The 14,477-nt window shown below is 39.9% G+C and overlaps 1 protein-coding gene across 1 annotated transcript in view; it reads left to right on the top strand.

The window, feature by feature from the left end:
• The window catches only part of LOC140693984 (uncharacterized), a 244,706-nt gene extending 232,003 nt beyond the window's left edge, over window positions 1-12,703 (top strand). The window contains exons 2-3 of the transcript XR_012069705.1: window positions 6,109-6,196; window positions 12,428-12,703. The gene's annotated coding sequence lies outside the window, so the exon portion shown is untranslated. The remainder of the gene's footprint in view (window positions 1-6,108; window positions 6,197-12,427) is intronic.
• Window positions 12,704-14,477: the final 1,774 nt, after the last annotated feature.

The raw sequence follows: 14,477 nt of genomic DNA, 5'->3' as shown, positions 1-14,477 counted from the left end.
GAGACTTTGCAGAGTCATGTTTCTTTTTTCCCCCTGGGTGAGTGTAGGCAAAAAAAGATTTAAGCCTAAGAAAGTGCTCCATCTGCAGAAATGTCTTTTTGTTTTGCATGGTGTAAAAACCTTGAGAGCTTTTAATCGTTGAGGCCAGTCTGTGGGAGGAAATAGCCCGTGAAGCCTGTTTGAGCCTGGGAAGCACCGTGCATCTCTCCCAGACACGGGTGGGGATTTCACCCCCGTTCAGGCAGTGAAGGGCCCAGACCCGTGAGCAGACTTGACAATCGTGAATATTTACGTGTATCCGCTGCTTCATCTTGGATATTAATTTCAAGCTGAGTCAGTTTGTGGCGGCAGCCTCATCCTACATCAGGAATTTATACTATCTGCTCTTTGAGGTGAAGACCTGACAGACTTGATTATTTAACAGTCTGCCTTGAATTGATATCTCAGATTCCTTTGTCAAAAGCAAACAGCAGAAATACAGAATTCCTTTAATGCCAATGTGACCTGGAACGAGTTTAGTCTCTGTGCCTCAGTGGCCTTATCTGTGAGTGGGAAAGATGATAACAGTGCTTCCCTCAGAGGAGCTGGTGAGGGGAGAGTCAGAAGCACAAATGGAGGACTTACAAAAGATGCTCTTGAATGACCGAATTTAGTGCTCTCAGCCTGGTGAGGCCTGAGGGGCAGAGATGTCAGAACAGAGCAGTCCTAGCCGGAGCTCGATCTGTGATGGAAGCTGTTATGATCAGTATCACCACTGTGCGTTATCAGGTAATTTTAAGACTTGGTAATATGAATTCTTGAATAATGTTAAAGGACTAGACATCTCAGATCCAGTTTACATAGTCCTCAAGATTTCTTCTGAGAAATGGATGGTTTCTTCCCCATCTTAAATCTGAGATGAGTCTCTAAAAAATTCTGTATTCCTCCATCTTTTTGCTTTAATTTTCCATTTCCTAAAAAACCATGTTTTTAAATGGAGTTAATGGGGACTGAACTGAGTGCCTCATGCATGTTAAGCACTTACTCTCCCAAATGAGGTATAATCTCCTCCGTGATTTTTGTTAAAATTTACTTTCTTAGTTTACAGAGGTAAGAGGCCTCTAATTCTTTTTCTGGAGACTTGTCCATGAACCTGTAAATCTATAATTAATGGACAAAATTTGGTTTATTAAAAAATCATTAGAATATTCTGCAATTCATCCAAAAAGAAATGCTCATTGACTTAAAATGTTTCTCCTTTAAGGGGATTTCTCCTGTTTGGTCTAGCTTAATTTGTTAACAGCCATCCTCATCATCATAATGACCAAACTCACTGTGAGTGGACACCTACCTAAGGCTAAAATGTTTTCCTCATGTTTTAATTCATAGCAGGTGTTTGATTGTAGGTATCAGTGTCTCCTTTTTTGCAGCTGAGGGATTGAGAGATGGAGCAGCTTGTCCCAATTACACGCAGCAGGCTGTGGCTAGCTCGGTGCTGGAACCCAGGCTGCACAGAATGCATTCTTAATTGCTCCTCTTATCAGCCTCCCGTTAAGTGGTTACCCGAACACCTGTGACTCCATAAACGGCCGAGTTTAGTGACCTCAGACTGATGAGGCCTTGAAAGGAGAGACACCATTGAGAAGTTGAGACAGAGTGGCAGAAATTAAAATTGTTCATTTTCACAAATTTTTAATTCTCAGGTAATTACATAAAAAGTTATTTTTTTTATTTTAGTGCTCTGTAAGCACTAAAAACAAAACATTAAAAATAATTATAGTGCAAAAGAGAAGTGAGCTCTTAAAGTCCAACCACTGCTAATGATGTTGCTTGTTTTTCTCTTGTGGCCCTTTTTGACAGAAACACTTACAAAGACTGAATTGGTTTTATGTAGTTTTAATATGGAAGAAAAGATTGTCAGTGAATATTGTAAGAAAAGTCTTTACTCTTTTCTTTCCTGTTGATGAATATGTACTTTATTTTCATGGCTTATGTACATTTCCTCATTTGTGAAATTTGAGTAATATCGTTTAATTTGTCTGACTGTGAGAGGTAGATGCCTTGTATACAAAGAACCCAAGAGGTGCTTAATAAAAGTGTGCTGTCACAATGACAGATATTTTAGAAGGATCAACTCTGAATACTAAAGAGTGTCGCTTATTTCTGATACATATTCAATATGTATTTGTATGATATATTTGAATATGGTTTAAAGTAACAAGGATTCATTTTTTTTTTGGTGTAGTATGAAGTTTTAATGAAATCTGTATCATTCTAGTGAGACAGGGACTAGTTAAATTGCCTTAATCAGATGACCTTGAAGATTATTTACACAGAATATGTATTGTTACAAATCAGAATTTATGTTGCCGTGTAACCATCCACTCAGACATTTAAATTCGTGGGATTCTGACCAGATCCGTTAAGTTTAGTAAAATCCATATTGATCATTTTCAGGGAATAAACTCCTCTATTTTGTGATTAAAGAAAATTTTGATTTTTTTCTACATTCTTAACAGGTTTAAAATATCAAAACATTGATTTGACATGTCACTTTTTTAATAGAGAGAATAAAGCTCATGCTGTTTTATTATGTAAATAAATGTTTTTGTATGGCAACAAAATTGTATGATATCCTGGCTCTTTTAGTATTTTGCAAGATACTTAGATAACCTACTGTTGGAAAAATACAAACGTGAATTTTATGAATATAGGCCTAGTACAGATCTGTTGGTTTTTGCTACAGTGCAAGACATGAGGCATAGGAGAACTTTGCTGCTGATTGCCAGGAGGACAGATCCCATGTCTCAGTTTCCCCTCCTGTAAAATGAAGTGGCTGAACTGGATTCTTTCCTCTTCTAAGATGAGTTTCCATGAGCCTATATCTTCTGTTTATATTCAGGAGTATTAGCAATATCAGATTAAATACTGAATATCCCTCCTTTCCCCCGAATCAAAGTGCAGCATGTGCTATATAAGTTTTATTTATCTGATTCTCGTTACTGATCCTACAGGCAATTTTTGTGTTGCATCTTTCCTGGTAACCTGGAAGGTCATTTTACCCATAGGTGGCACTGTTGCACCTACTTACAGTCTTAACTTTCCTGTTTGTAAAAGGAGGCTTAAACAACGTTATTTTATTTTGATTACTTTACTTAATGCTTCAGAATAGCCCAATGTCCATTATGTCTGTCTAACTGGAAAAGTTATTCTGCTTATATCTTAGATTTATTCTGTCATCTCACTGTGAACATTTCAGACTTGCTGTGCAAACAATAGCAAAATCGGGCTTTTCTTCTAGTGTTAGAAACCAGTGAGCCGGGATTTTATAAAACAGCTAGAAGCGGCATCTGGAGGACCTTAAAGGTGAAAAGTGTATTGAGTTCCCTGAGTTTTGACCCCGCCGCTGTGTGTTAATTGGTGGTAGGAGATTTGGTACATATACGAAGGGGTGTAGTTTTTGATATGGTTTGCCTGCACGCGCTGCCACTGAGCCACTTGAGCCTGAGTCAGTTCGTTTTGAGTTTTTCCCTCGTCTGTGAGATGGGGACATTCGTATCTGATTTGTAGAATTGTGAGAATTAGAAATTATGTGCAGTGTTTACCACAGTGTGTATGTCAAGAGGGCTCTTAAACTTTAGCTGCTGTTTTGTGTGAAGCCATCATTTGAGAGTCTTTGGCAATTACTAAGAAACAGGAAAATAAGAAGAGATGGTTTTATGATGAAAGATATTTGAGGAGGTTCCATAGTTCCTATACCCATAATTTAGCATCAGCAGAGTCAGAACTGTTACACAGTCGCCCTAAACCAACGTTAAGCCACAGAATTATTTGTTACTTCATATATTTTGGGGTTTAAGGAGATCCAATACTTATACATATGTTGTCTCCAGCAGCCTACTGAGAGATGACACAAAAGAGTAGACAGGCAATAAATGTCTTCTTTGTTACTGTTCTCCATGAACTTCAAGGCTGTGGGAAAATGCGTGTCATGATACTGTGTCCCAGAAATACAGACTCACCCTGTCCCATGTAGCTCTGGGCCACAGCGAGCCTTCCCTTGAGAAGACCTGCCCTTTCATGCACAGGGCTTTCCTGACATGGAGCTGAGCATCCCGCGTGCTTCCCAATGGTGACCAACACTGGAGTGAAAGGAAGGGTTTCACATGCCCTGCTTGTCTCCCCGGACTCACACCTCACTCTGTTAGTGTAATGAGTGCTAGCTGTGGGCCAGGGGCCAGGGGTGTGAAGGGAGAAGCACCCTCCATGGCCCAGAGGAGTGGTTAGGAGACATCCACTCCCTCAGTTTAAACAGGTGGTTGGATGGAACATAAGGGTGCTCCCCAAGAGTGTGTAAAAGGAGAAATAAGGATTTTATTTGGGACTTAGGCTAGCCAGGAAACAGATAAGATGATTAGAGGGGACACTTGTAAAACAATTTGATATTAAGTTGACATTTGTTGAACACCCAAAATGTGCTACATTCTTTTCTGAGCATTTTACAGAAATGAATCCTTCAATCTTCTCAACAAGCGAGTAAGGAAGGTTTGATTGTTATCCCAGTTTTACAGTGTGGAAATTGAGGCACACAGAGGGTAATTAAGTTGGCAAAATCACAGAACTAGTAATTGGCAGAGCTGGTATTTAAACCCTGGCTGTCTGGTTTTGAGGTTCCCAGAGATGGGCTTTGGGTGTTTAGCATTATCGACATCCCTGAATCTTTATACCTCTGTGCATCAGTTAGCCTAGAAAGGACAGGGAAAGGAGTGTTACACAGGAGCTCATAGTCATTTCTTGGCCGCTGTCCACGGAGAGTGCACCGTGATTGGCGTTAATTGACTTCTGGGCAGTAGATCTGTTCGTATAATAGAAATATAGTCCATTGAATTAATCTAGAAACCCTTCCTGCTCCGTTTCTGTCCATGCTTGCCATGTGACTGCCTGCCCGTGATTGGGCCGTGGAGGAGAAAATGTACTCATGGTTGAACTCTGATATTTCAGTCTGGTTCATAGATTCACGTCTTCTGTTACATTAAAAATTTAAGTTTCTGGTTTCCTTGCATCAGTGTCTCATGAGCTTGGTTAATGTGAAACCAGTCCATGGGAGCCCAGGGATGATGACGGTATAATTTCTGAGCACGTTGAGGCACTTCTACCCGTGCAGACGTGGCTGGAGGATGTCCAGCTTCCTCACTGATTTCCCCCAACAGCATGGTCCTCTCCCACCCCTGGATGTGAGGTTGGGAGCTCTCTGAGTAGGCCAGTCAGAGGCCGAGTCCACCAATCAGAAAATGATGAAGTACCCGGAAGTGGGCTTAATAGAAGACAAGGGCTTCCAGGTTGTCAGATGGGCTGTTCGAGTCCATTTGGTGAAAAGCTGTCCACTGTCTGTGGTTGAGCTACTTCTTTGCTGTTGAAAAGTCTGGAGTAGATGAAGGGATTTTAAAAAGCAGAAAGGAGTGATTTCAGGTGGTACGTCCACACCGGTGAGAAGTGATGAATGACCGCCTTTGTGAGTCATAGACAGTCTTACAAACTTCATAAACCAGCTTTAAAAGCTCTTCCATCTGAGTGCACTTCATATGGGGTCCAGATCATCACTGGTCGCACTGTGAGGGCAAGTAACTGATAATGGCAGAAAGGACACGGAGGCATCAAAAAGGTCTCAGTCACTTTCCCTGTTTAAAGGATGCAGCACAGTGTAATATATTTTAGCTGGTTTTTCACTGAACAGTTTTTAGTGTTTTCTGGGACTCCCCAGTGCCCCAAGGTTCCATGCAGCTGGGTGTCCCCTCAGTGCAGCTCTGTCAGCGCTTGCCCTGGGCTGACGCGGTGTCACGGGGAGCAGGACAGTCAGCGTCCCCGGCTCCTCCGAGCTCCGTCTCCTCATCCGCAGAGCCGGGTTTCTCATCCGTGTCTACTTAGTAGGGTTGCTGAGAATCACACGTGATGCTTCAGGTGTGACTTTTGGTTGTCTCTGTGATTGGCATATAGTTAATATTTGATAGAAACACTTGTTTTTTTTAGTATAATTGTAGCACCTAGATTGCAGTGGTTTTTAGTCTGCATTTTTTATAACTTTATTCTTATTTTTAAATATGCACTTATTTTTATTTATTTTTTTTGGAGGTACTGGGGACTGAAGCCAGGACATTGTGCATGCTAAGCAGGTGCTCTACAACTGAGTAATACACACCCTCCTTTTCTGCACTTGAAGGTAAATATTGCTATACACAAAATAGCTCTTAAACACCATCATGGGACCTAGTCACTGTATAGACAATTGAACACGTATACTATTTCAATAGGAATAAATGTTTTTGAGACATACATTTCTGAATCTGTTAATGTGCTTAAAAACGATCATAGGTAGTGATAAACACGAATCTTTGATCCAGTACTTCTTAGAGACTGTTTTGCCATCAAGGGAAATTACATTCTACAGAGAAGGCTAATTGGGTCTCTTTGATATTTAGATGGTTTAGCAGATGATGAAGGCTTTCAAAAGCTGACAGTTTTGTATTTTAAAGTAACTACAAAGTTACCTTCTACAAGTTGTAAGTACTAAGCTTGTGAAGTGCCCAGTAATCCAGGGGGTATGTGTCTGTGTCTGTGTCTGTGTCTGTGTGAACGTTGGTGTGTGTGATTTCAGGAAGGTAGAAAGAAATTCCATATAGACTTCTGATACCTTTCTCCTCCATTTCAAGGTGTTGGCATATATTTACACTAATAAATTGATATTCAGTTGTCATTTGGCATATTGGGAATAAGACTTTCTCATACTTGTTTCAGAAGGATTAGGGAGCATGAGCTTAGGAAATGGGAGGAGATAGAGGCAGGGAGGTTCTTTAAACTTTGTGCAGAATTAGAAACAGTAACTTTTCTCTTTTCTTCTAAAGCAAACTGGCACTGAATTGTAACATACTATTACTCAGAATTGCTTTTCTGATCAGATACATGTACCTCAGATTTTTAAATGCAACATGAATGATGAAATGTGTTTTAGCAGTTATTTTTAAAAGTAGTCTCTTTTCAAGTAAAAGGCTATAGCCTGTTCTTTCTTCTAGTGGTACAAGAAATTCTCATTGTTCTGTTGCAATGATCTATGTGCTTACTTTCTTTTTTTTTTTTTCTTTAAGTGCTTTTTTCATTGTGGTTTGAATGAATGTTTAAAATTTCTGGATTTTGATCTTTAGAACATGCTGATTTCTCAGAACTGTTAAAAACCTGATTGTTCACTGCTCTTTGTTTGGTGGGGCACCCTATTGATTTCTGTTGTCTGTTAAAGAGTGAAATTCTTCCTCTAGCCTGCAGATCATTAAGTGAATGGTTTGCAGTGTGCCTTTAAAATTATTTGTATGCATTGAGCATGTTTGTCCAGTGAATTTTAAATTGACTCATTGTAATGACTTTGATTTGATTCTGTGTCTTTTGCTCCTCTCCACAAGAATTTGAATTGTCTGTTGCATTTTGTATACGTGTTCTTTACAGGGGAAGAAATTTTGCATTTTTTACAGAGGTGGGTTTTCCTATCCCCTCTGAATGCCTTCTAAAATTGATACAATAAAAATCAGTTATTGCAGTGCATAAATATTTCATAAATTATTTTTTGGCATAATCAGAAACAATGACCAAGAATGATAATAAAAAATACGAAAACCTTCCTTCCTTTGAAGAATAGAAATCAGGTAGTCAGGCTCCCTCATGCTTTGTGCCTGACACACTTAATCTCATGTCATTGTGTATCATGATTCGGAGATGGTATTGTTTCAGGTTTATAGATTTTTGTTTTAACATTTGTGTTGAATTCTTTCTCCAGGCTGATGTTTCCTGTTGGGTTTGTGGAAAGAGTAGAAGGGAAAAAAATACTTTGTTTTGTTTTCAGGAGGCCTGAGTTGATGGGAAAAGAGTTGAGGGTGGGCTGAGGAAAAGAGTGACACTCCCTCTCCTCCTGGTTGAAATTGATAAACAAAGAAATCAATTAAGTATATCGATATTTGACCAAAAGAAGTTAGCGAGCCCAAACTGGCTAGAAATGCACAATGGAAATTACTGAATTCAGCTTCAGAATGAGGTGCTTTACCAAGTAGAAGCAGCTTAGAGCAAACAGAAAATCAGTAATATGATGAGATATAAATGGAATATTATATCTTTTATTGCTGAAACTTTTCTACGTTAAGTTGTGTAGAGCTAAAATTAAGTTTCAATCACCAGGAGTTAAGAGAGTGAGTGGTACTGTAGGATCGTTATTCACGGATGTGCCTAGACCCTGATAGAGTGGCTGAAGATGGCAGGAAGAGACCCACATCCAGGATTTTCATCCTAGGGTGTCCTCCATAATGGTTCCATGTGGAAGCAGATGATTGGGTTAACAAATTGTAACACACCCCAGTCGCCTCTGAATTTTAAGAAGAAAAAATATGCTTTGATACTGCTTTACAAGCAAGTTCCTGTGCATCCTCACTCCAGACGCCTTGCCTTAAAAAGCAGAGACAATGCTTTACTTGTGTAGTTGAGGTTTTAGATAGCACTCTGCTGGTTGTAAAGCAAGGACCGAGACCCTCAGCTATAAACGCTGGGCTTGTGTGTTGTTAGATAATGTATTATCCCCAAAACAAGGACCTGGCTGGTCTGGTGGTCTGCTTTTTAATGAACATATCTAAAAATGTATCTTGTTCCCCTCACCCCATGACTTCCCTAAAGATACACTAATCCTTTGTACTCATTGTGTATTCTACAATCTCTGCCTCATCCTGTCTTTCCCGAATTTCCTCCTTACTATCTCACAACTGTTAACGAAGTTTTCCTTTGATTATACCCTATAAATATGGGAGCATTTGAGAGGCTTATGGAGATGGCTCCCTAATCCCTCTCGATTTCTTGACTTTTTCCACAGAGTCTTGAATAATCATTCCTTGTCAGTAAGACTTCTTCCAGCCAGAACCCACAGTTCCAGGTGAGAAGGATGCAGGCTTTATCTCTCCTACCGGAGGCAGAGACAGAAGAGAATTGAGATATGCTCCCCCGTGATCCCTTCCTGCCCCAGGTCTACTGCAGTTCACCTGCAGCCTTCTGGCCTCTGCTCAGAGGGCCTCTGTCCCAGGACTGACCTCAGCGTTTTCTTCCCTTGTCAATATTTCCTGTGCCTTTCAGAACTTGGTCTCTTCTCTGCAATTCAAACCTGGCAGATGTGATGGTGGTCAGCGTGCTGGTGGGCAGTCCTTTGGGGACCCCCAGGAGCCATGCTGATTCTCCTTAGTCTCTCAATCGGGGTTACAGAACAGTCGAGCACCGAAGGAAGCCCATTCTCGAGATGTCAACAGAGCATTTCATCACTTTCATTTTATTTTTCAATTTTTGGTGGAGAAATTATTTGTAGTGAACTGTTCCAGATATTTGCCGCCTGCTTTCCTCATCACCATTCCTTGTTGTCTCTGGTGCTAGTTTTATAAACCAGGTTTCTTCTCTGGTCATTTCTGGCAGCTGGGCTTGCCGAATCCTTGATCTGTATTTGAAACAGAATGCTTCCTCGTGATGTCAAGGTGATTTTCCTATTTCTGAATATTTCGTGTACACTCAGCAACTGTTTCAAGTGAAATGCTCTTGTCCAATTTCGGTTAACTCACATTTGCTGATCTCCTGCTTTCATGCTGAGAGCAGTTTCTTTTTCCTCTAATAAAAGTTAGCAATTTGCATTTACTATGGAAGATACTGGCCCAAGGTCCTTTTGTTCTTAAGAGTTTTAATACAATTCACCCATTAAAATGTACATCGGTTTTTACTCTATGCCCAGAATTGTGCGTCCCATTCAATCTTAGAATATTTTCATCCCCCCAACAGGAAGCCCTGTACGCATAAACAGACATTCCCATCTTCCCCATCCTCCCCCAGCCCCAAGGAGCCACTTTTCTCTCTGTGGATTTGCCTGTGCTGGACATTTCATGTAAATCGAGTCACTTCATATAAGTGGAAACGTCTATTGTGACTGACTTCTTTCACACTGAGTAACGTTTTCAATATTTGCTCATGTTGTGGCCTTAGTCACTATTCTATGCTATGCTATTGCTGAATAACATTCCACTCTATGGCTGGGCCCCACTGTTTACCCATTCATCAGGTGATACGCATTTGGGTTGTTTCTGTTTTTGGCTGTGATGAGTAATGTCGCCGTGAACACTCATGTGGTATTATTTATGTGGATATTTGTTTTCAGTTCTCTTACGTGTGTGCCCAGAGAGCAGAATTGCTGGGTAAGTCAGAAACGAAATATTCAACTCTCTGAGGCCCTGCCAGGCTGTTTTCCAAAGTGGCCACGCTGTGTTACATCCTCATCAGCAAGGGCTGCGTGCTCCGCTTCCTCTGTGTCCTCTTTAGTGCTTGTTACGCTTTTTTTTTATTATACCCTATTGTAGTGAGTGTGAAGCGGTTTCTCCTAGTGGTTTTGACTTGATTTCCCTTACAGCTAATGCTATTGAACATCATTACATTGTGTTTTATGGACATTTGTATATTTTCCTTGAAAAATACCTTTTCAGATACTTTATTAACCTTTTAATTGAGTTGCCCTTTTATTGTTGAGTTGTAGGGGTTTTTTTTCTTCATTTTGAGATACAAATTCCTTACCAGATAAGTGATTTGAAAAAATTTTCTCCTCTGTGTTGTTGTTTCACTTTCTGGATGGTGCCCTTTGAAGCAAAGTTTTAAATTTTGATGAACTGCAATTTGTCTCTGTTTTCTTTGTTTCTTGTGCTTTTGGGGTATTATTTAAACTCTGAGGTATTTTATTTAAGCTCTTATATATAAAATAACTTAATTCTTAGGACCGTTATAGGAGATGGGTGCAGTTGTTGTCCCCAGTCTATGGATAGGAGACTGAGATGCAGAAAATTTCACTGAAATATCAGTGTCACATCTACCTAGTGCTGTGGGATTTCAGACCCTCATGTTTGTCCCCAGCATTTGTGATCTTCACCACCATGCTCCACTACTGCCTGGAATCGTTAATGAAAATGACTTTCATTTTTTGATTTCTTGTTAGTTTGTTTTCTCATTGGGGACCTCATCTCCTTATTTTCCTTTCGGATATCAGTGTAGATTTATTTTAGGTCTCATGTAGGCAGAAGCATTGCTATCAGTTAACTTCTTTATTACTCACTCTCCAGTGATGATTGTTGCTAGTTGACCTAACCAAGTCATGCTTAAGTCTTTCCTGCTAATGACACTAAAAACAGTCATGACTTATAGAATGCTCAAAGAAAGTACTTGATTGATTTTATTTTGCTACCCAATCAAACCAATCAAGTAAAAACCCCAGTGTTGACACAGACTATAAGCCCTCCAGAATAGGATCACTGTCTTCCTTCTGTTTCATTTATTTGGTCACAGTGTCTGGATAGTGACTTGCTGTCCAGCAGTTTTGTGAGGATATGGTGCTCGTGAATCATTGTAAGGACAGAATTTTGACAACAGACTGTGTTGTTCATTTCACAAGGGAAAAGATAATATAGAAATACTGCTCAGATCTATTTTAAAATTAAGCTTGGAATTTTGAGAAGAATTCAAGAAACCATACAAAGCTCTTTTTCACTAATTTTAGATCTATCTTAGACACATATGGTTACATAGCAGAGTAAGTTATCAAGTACATTTGACAATAGGAGTGTAATATTGATTATTTGTTTTAGTTGAAATATTCTACCTGGGATAAAGTAATCAGTGCCCATAAATGAACAAATATGTTTGTATTTCTATGCAACATGGGAGCAGAGTTCATGTTTCTATATAATATGTATGACTGTGTGTTTTAATCTGTCTGTCAGTGTTTTTATAGTTTTTCAGCAATGTTGTAACTTCAGAATTCTTCTAACATATTCACTCCCGATACTACTGCAGTTTGTACTGTGTATCCTATCTTATGCATGGGATTCCACTGTCCCCTCAGTGAGGAATTTCCTCTCCTATTGAGCTAGTAGCAGAGTTAAAGGAACAGTGATTTCAAGGCCTTTGCTCTCCACGTGTTCGCAGTTTCCTGTCAATCACGATTTTCTCTTTCTTGTGTTTTCATTGTGCAATTAGAATTTTTGAAAATAATTATTAATATGTTTCACCAGTCTTCCTAGAAATTTGATGTGTTTGTGCTTTTCAGTTTTCAATTTATGAAAATTGTAAATGCAGACTTGTTTTTAAGTGGTCCTTTTTCACTAGATATTTGTTTACCTCTTTATAGTTAAAATAATTTTCCCCAATGAATGAATCGGTGTGCATGTTTTAAAAGATACTTTAGTTTTTATTTTTCTTATTCTAACAGGTATATTCGTTGTACAGAATTTAGAAAATAAGGATAAACACAATAATACCTTAAAAATGGCCTCTAATCTCACTTGTAGATACAGTTGTAATGTTTGAAATTGAGAATTACAAGTCCTTTCACTTTGTTCTACTCTTTCAGGTACGTTTTGGTTACTGAGACCCTCGAATTCCCATATGAATTGTAGCAGAAGCTAGTCAGTTATTGCTGAGGAGCCCGCTGGGATTGTGATCAAGACCACGTTGTATGTGTGCTTCACTCTGGGGAGCACTGCCATCCCAAGAATATTGTCATGTGATCCAGGAATTTGTGTGGTTTGTCTTTCCAGGTATTTAGGTCTTCTTTAATTTATTTCAGCAATGTGTATGGTTTACATAGTATTATTTTACTTTAATTTTTGCCTTTATACTGAGGACAATTGTGCAAGGTACCAAGATTAGAATTGTATTATAGCCCCTCAACTTGCTGCCACCATGGACGCTGTGGTCTCTCTTTGCCCTTTGTAAAATCTCGCACAAAATAGGACCTAAGTAACTCTCTCTTGAAAGAATGATTATATGATTGCTGGATGACGCTTGAGAGTCCTTGTGATGATGTCTTTTTCCCAGACTTTCCCCTCTTCTTAAATATGCCCTTTCTCTTCCTTTCCTCCAGCCTGGGTTTCAGCCTGCCTGTGGCATTGATTTTCCTTGTCTGTGGACTCTTCTTTTCACTAGTTCATGATAATGTTACATGTCGGCTGTGGAAACTTGCTAGATGTCAAGAAAGAGCAAATCCATTGCATGCTAGTATTTTTAGAGTGTGTTATTGAATTATCAATTGAAATTAAATCAGGCTGACCCATTGAGCCATCCCCTGAGCTCTTTTTGCCTTCCTACAGGTGATACAGCTCTCGTTGCTGCATGTGCCCTTCCCCCAGACTTAGTTTTGGAGTTGAGTAAATCACCATCACTGGAGCCCTCTCTTTAAAAGATGAAGAGAACATTTGCTCCTTCTCCCTGCTTGGGGACTTGGATGAGATGAGGTAACAGATAAAGAATGAAGCCCCACCTCATTCTGACCACTGCTCTTTCCGTTCATTTCTCCAGGGGAAGAGTACAATTCAAAAATATAAAGATTGTGAGCTAATGAAGTATACAAGACAACCGATCATTTATTAAATACACTTTCATGCCAGAAACAAATGTATTATACACACAAAAAGCACATAAATTACGGTAGTACTGTGGTTACAAACGTGGGCCGAGTTCGAGTCCTGCTCTGGAGTGACAAGTCCTGTGAAATGGAGAACTTGTAGGTCGGCTTAGCCTCTCCCGGACTTTTTTCTTTCCTGCAGAGACAGGGCTCGCTAGTCATCCCTCCCCCGTAGAGGTGCTGTGGGTTGTAAACGACGCGCGTGGGCAGGCCAAGCACAGCTGCTCGTTCCTCGTAAGTGCAGGATAGCACAGCTTTTGCGGTTACGGCTTTATGATCGCACCGTGTAGACCCTCAGTGCTCCGAAGGGATGTCTTGCGGATTGGAGATGGGATTCTCACTTCTGTAAATACCCAAAGTTTGTGTTATTGAGCCTTGCTGATATAAATCTATTCTTTAGAAAGTACATAATGTAGATATATTTTTCAAACATGCATGCTTTTTTTCTTTTATTATTTATACTTCTACCCTCTCATCACGTGGTGTGACTTTTGATGGAATCCAGGAAACAGTCCTAAGCCACCTGCCTCTTCACACTTCTTCGTGATGGTTTTCTTCCTTGACTAGAAGAGGGTTTTGCATAGGAAATTTTGTTTGCTCCCCTTCTCTTGGAGTCTCCCTGTTTGTCTGCCCATCTCTCACCTGTCCATCTGTCCATTTCTCTACCCACTCATTCTTCTGACTTGTTCCAAGAAGCACTTCAGGCAGCTTACAGAAGAACAGATACCAAATAAACAGGTGAGAAAATGGGGCCAAGTTCACAAATTGAGGCTCGGAGTTGAGCCTGTGTGAGAGTTGCAGGCGTGAGACACACGCCTCTGCCTTGTGACTTATAAGATAGACAGCATCAATGTTCCTGAGGCTCCCAGCACACACAGGGAAGCAGGGTTTGTGGGAGATGCTCACTGGCTGTGAAATAAATAAGTGGCTTAGGAGAAGCCCAGCCTTTCCAAATACTAAGACTTAGGAGAATATTTTGAGTGTCTTCCAAAATCTG

This window comes from Vicugna pacos, unplaced genomic scaffold (assembly GCF_048564905.1).
Source record: "Vicugna pacos unplaced genomic scaffold, VicPac4 scaffold_20, whole genome shotgun sequence".
NCBI classification, from domain to species: Eukaryota; Metazoa; Chordata; class Mammalia; order Artiodactyla; family Camelidae; genus Vicugna; species Vicugna pacos.
Note: the sequence above shows the minus strand (reverse complement) of the source record. Positions and strands in the feature narration are given on the sequence as shown.